Consider the following 5865-nt stretch of genomic DNA (forward strand, 5'->3'; position numbering starts at 1 on the left):
TACTACTTTGTACAGGTACTTTATTTATTATGTATATTAGCATTTATACTTTAATCTCTATATGTTCTAGATTCTACTACCGTATTATCAGGATGGATTCTACATTTTATTTATACTAGATATGCAAAACAAAATAGTGCGCATTATGGATCCACTACAAGATCAACCATGTATGAAGGGTTATAGTCAAAGTATGGTATACGAATCTATGCTCTATAATATTGGTAGAATGTTCAATCTCGCCATGGGACTATCAAAATCAAAGAGAAACCATTGTATATATTCATGGAAGCGAGAATACCCTGCATACGTAACAAAGGTTCAAGTAAACACGACAGACTGGTAATCACTTGCCATTTGATTAAACTTTGATAAAACATAATCAATTATTTCAGTTTTGTACACCAAATAAACAACTCATCTTGTACAGGAACTTGAGAGGCTTCCTTGTATACGATTTCATGAAGCTGTGGGACGGTGTGACATTGCCATCGATCAACAATGTAAGCATATGCATTGTCCAACTATATTTTGCACAATACATAAATAAATAAATATTTACATTACATTATCTACCATGAACAGCTATCAATATCACTAAGGACGGAGTTCTTGGCTGACATCTTGACAAGTCGTGCAAACGAATCTTATGACAACATCCCTGAAAATATTCAATATCTGATCAAAAAGTTAGAGAATATGTAAAAACTACTTCTTATATGCAGTGGTGACTCCAATATTGTATACAGACTCAAATACAATTGTGCAATGGTTAAACTCTTCCAAAAAAAACTTTTCTTAGAAAAAACCCGTAGCGTTAGCACGAGCATTATACTAGTTACTAGGTCTAAATTCGGCACCACAGCAAAAGTTAGATCCTATACAGAGGACATTTAATAGGGGTGTCTATCACCATTGGTTTCAGATCTGGCAGTAGCAAAAATTAGGTCCTATGGAGGACATTTAGAGCAAGTTTAATAACACAGCCTACTTGCTAGCTGTAAGGTTCCTTGCAATCTTCTTCTTGCCCTCCCATACAATAGTTAGCTATTCACCATTAATACATGGTTTACTTATCTCTCTTACAAAGTTTCTTGGTTCCTGTGCCTAAGCTGGCTATAAGCTTACAACCTGCTTCTCCTCTCTCTCCTCCCTTCTCTCCTCCACCTCAGCATTTAGCCGGCTTACAGCCCATTATAATACTTGCTCTTAGTAGGGTTGTCTACCACCGTCGGTTTCAGATCTGGCAGTAGCAAAAGTTAGGTCCCACGGAGGACATTTAGACAACATGATGATATATCCATCTGCCAATCTCAACTACAAAGGGAATATATGTTTTCTGAAAAGACCATATATGGTATAAGACTTGCACATAATGGCATAGGATTTTGGCATGTACTATCCTAGTAAACTCATATTATACTATCTAAACGTTTTGTTAAGTTTGCTTATTTATTGCGAGATAAAATATTGTATAATAGCTAATAAGTTCAAGCGAATAAAATGGGAGTACATTAGTAAAACCTTCATGATGCAATGTTGTCATTATTACTTGAAGCAATTTCACACATTGATTTGACTAAATTTTCACAATTGTAATTTATTACTGCCGGCCGGATTTGTTTCAATGGGTATTTCATTAAACAACTAAGCTACGGGGCGTGCAGTAATACATCTCAATCTCATTTCCCTCCTCTTTCTGAAATTAATAATCCATCTCAAACCTGAACTCATCCATCTCGATCTAAGCATGCAGGACACGGGAGGAAGACAAGTATGAGCTAGCGCACATGTAGCTTAGGAGCTCGGTCGGTGTTCCTCTGGGACAGTGGTGAGGGAACATGGATGGCGTTGGTGGGCATGAAAATATCATTCCTCGGGGCGAAAACAACACTACTTAATGAGCGGTGTTCCTTGCTATTGCCAACGGTGAGGGCATTTGGGTTTCGGCGGTGATAGTGGCGTTCCTCGAAGCAAGGCTTCGCTCCTTGTGCATGGGTAGCGTTCCTTGGGGACGGGCAGCACTGCTCGGGGATGAGCAATGTTCCTTGAAGCGAGATGGCGGTCCTTGATGAGCGAGTTGTGCTCCTCAGTGGTGACGGACCTTGGAGGCGATGGTGTGGAGAGGAAAGGGTGATGTGGGGAAGTAAAAATTTGGGAGGGGGAGTGCCGGTTGGTTTTATTGGAAAGGGCATTTTACCATTGGTTCGTTACAACACCTTCATTGCAGTAACATGTGTCTAGTGTCAAGTCATAGTGATACCCCAATATCACTGCCGGGTTGCATTGACCCAACAGTAATACCTCGTTATCATCATAACTGTTGGATTTGTGTGATCCGTCAATGATTCCCTTTCCAAGGAAATTCGTTTAAACTAAAAAATAGTGAACTTTTTTTTGAAACCTTACATTTCCTTAACTTGGCATAAATTTAAGGCGATCTTAACTTTGAGGTGAATACGAGATGTCACGTGTTCAAACTTCGAAATTCTAATTGAGTTATATGAAACTATGTTAGATGTCTATACATTTGGTGAACGATCCATATGCCCCTTTTCTTGAAATCATTTAACTTTTTTTATGGCCAGCATATACACCCAAAATATACTTCCTGAAGGGACCGTGTGGCACCTAAGAGGAGGGGTAAATTAGGCAACTTCAAAACTATTTTTAAAACTATGGTTTCTAATTTTCACCTAGTGAAAACCTATGTAATAAATAAACTATCTACATGTGCAACTAAGATTTTGCTATCTGTGTTGCTATCTCTACCGCAAAGAAGTTATGTAATCTTAGGTTCTAATCTGACACTAGTATAGCAAACTAAGGTACAAATGTAAAGAATACAACCTAATAAGTACATGTACAATATGTATGCAGAAGCTAAAGAGTGGTAAAGATGCAAACTTCCATCGATGACTCTGTTACCTTTACCGAGGTATCACGAAGCTCCTCCCTTCTCCCTAGTCCTCATTCGAGCCCCTAGCAAGGAATCTCTCACAAGGGCCAAGATCTAGGTGCCCAACTTGCTTGCATCTATTGCAATATCGATCATTGCTCTTCACAAAACTAGTTTTGTGAGTTACAAAGGCCTTCTTGCCTTTCTTGGAAGTATAGTCTAATCCCTCTTTGTTGAGAGAAAACCTTTGGCTACCCAAGCACTTTAGCAAGCAGGCCTCACCACCATAGGCCTTGCCTAGGGCGTGAGTGAGCTCGTCCACCTCTCTCTTGAGAGTCTCATTCTCAACTTTTAGTGAAGCATCACAAGTAAAACAAACACTAGAAGTAGAGTAGAGTTGGTGGTGGTGGATGAAGACCTACAAGAAGAGTTAGTGGCAACAACAATAGGTGGGTTGTGTGATTCCTTAATTAAGTCACATGTTGTGCCCACATCACATGATACAACAACCTTTTCCTTGTTCTCTTCTAATAAAAAGGAGTGAGCTTTCTCAAGCTTGGTGTGAGCCTTGCCAAGCTTCTCATGGGCTTCCACTAGCCTCTCATGATTAGCATTAAGCTCATCAAAGGATTGTTCAAGAGATTTTAACTTCTTATTGGCTAATTCTTTGCACTTCTTGTTTTTAGAGTGAATAAGTGAATCGGCTTGTTCTAGCATGTCCATGAGTTGTTCATTAGTGAATTCATCATCATTATCACTATCAGTATCATATTCATTTTCACTTTCACTTTCACTCTCATCATATTGTACCTTGTGGCTCTTGGCCATGAAGCATGAAGGAGTGTCGAAGAGTGATGGCTTGTTGTTGATAGCAATACTAGCAAGTGCCTTCTTCTTAGATGCCTTATCATCATCACTTGAATCATCTTCCAAAGAAGCATCACTATCACAAGTCACAACATAGGATCCACCCTTCTTCTTGTTGAAAACCATTTTCTTCTCTTTCTTTTCTTTCTTCTCCTTCTTGTTCTTCTTCTCATGCTCATCATTGTCACTATTGTAAGGACAATCCGCCACAATATGATTGGGACTCTTGCACTTGTAACATAGCTTCACATACTCCTTGTTCTTGAAGTGATCTCTTCTCTTTCTTGTGTGATAGCCCTTCTTCTTCATCATCTTGCCAAATTTGTGGACAAAGAGTGCTAGTGCTTCATCATCACAATCATCATTGGAGCACTCCTCATCACTTGATTCTTCCTTATTGGCTTTGCCCTTATTCTTGCTCTTAGATGAAGAGCTAGCTTTGAATGTTATACTCTTCTTCTTCTTGTCATCATCATCCTTCTTCATAACCTCATCATCATCATTATCATTGTATTGATCTTCGGTCATAACCCTTGAGATCATTGATGATGACTTGGAGCCTATAGAACATCTTTGGAATTGACTCATCATCCTTCATCTTGAAATTGGATAGCTTGTCCTTAACATGTACAACTTAGCACTTTTTACCATTGTAGTGCCCTCATATGTTTCTTCTAGTCTTGTCCAAACTTCACTAGCTTTTCAAGATCTTTGACTCGCTCAAACACCTTTGAATCAATGCCATTGTAGATTGTGTTGAGAGCCATAGTATTGCATTGCTTGTTGGCTCTCTCATTGTCGGTGGGGTTAGCTGGATCAAGAATCATAAAGTCATTTTTAGTGACTTCCCACACTCTATCATTTATTGATCTAAGGTACATCTTCATTATTCTCTTCCAATAGTCAAATGAACTTGTGCCATCAAAGAACGATTGTTTGCCCCCAACACGGTTGAACACTATTTGAGCCATAATTTGAGCACCGAGGTTGTTAAGCCTTCACAAAATGATGACCACGGCTCCAATACCACTTGAAAGGTCCTAATATGGCTAGAGGGAGGTGAATAGCCTATTTAAAAATTCTACAAACTCACTAGAGCAAGAGGTTAGTAAATAACAAAGCAAAACTTTTTGCTCTAGCTCCAATGGTGTGTTTGCAAGCCACCTATCCAACAATTCTAGTTGATATGATCACTAGGCACACAAGAGCTATGTCACTACAAGGTACACTAGTGAACTATGCGACACAAGGCAAGACTAGCAACTAAACTAGTTACACTACTTTGTGGTAAGTAGATGGAGAGGAAGAGATATTTATACCGCCGTGTAGGGAATGAACTGTCGACGAAAGCTAGTCGGCAGTCTACTTGGGGTATACCCACGGTAGTAGTTTATCGGCAGACAGGTGCGCAAGCTACGAACTTGATGGTGACGCAAGACACAGACAAGGATTTTATCTAGGTTTCGCCACCGTGTGGCGTCTCCATCTTGTTCGTCTAGGAAGCTTTACGCACACCCCCTACCTGGCGCACCACTGTTGACAAAAGCTAGTCGGCAGTCTACCTTGGGGTATACCCACGGTAGTAGTTTATCGGCAGACAGGTGCGCAAGCTACGAACTTGTTGGTGACACAAGACATAGACAAGGATTTTATCCAGGTTCGGCCGCCGTGTGGGCGTAATACCTACGTCCTGCGTCTGATTGTATTGCTGTGAATTGAATTGGATTGTGTTGAGTTGTGTTGACCTGTCCTCTAGGGGACCCCTGCCCCTCCTTATATACTTTGAAGGGACAGAGTTACAAGCAAAATATCATATTTGGTACAATATCTTGTAGCCTTGCGGTGCACGCCGACCAGCGTTGTGTGCCACACGTCTTGATCTTGTGGGCGGGGCCACCTCTGATGGTGTGGCCCATGTCGATCCATGAGGGTATAGGGGTTTATACCCCCACAGCTAGTCCTTGAGCTCCATGTATTATGATGTAACACGCCGTCTTGAGCTTCTTCGACTAATGAGGCTTGACGTCTCCGATCAGTAGGAAAAACACCCGAACAGTTGATAGTTGATCAATGTCGACACCGAAGAAGAAGCAGGTTGT

The sequence above is a fragment of the Sorghum bicolor genome, chromosome 2 (genome assembly GCF_000003195.3).
Source record: "Sorghum bicolor cultivar BTx623 chromosome 2, Sorghum_bicolor_NCBIv3, whole genome shotgun sequence".
Lineage (NCBI taxonomy): Eukaryota > Viridiplantae > Streptophyta > Magnoliopsida > Poales > Poaceae > Sorghum > Sorghum bicolor.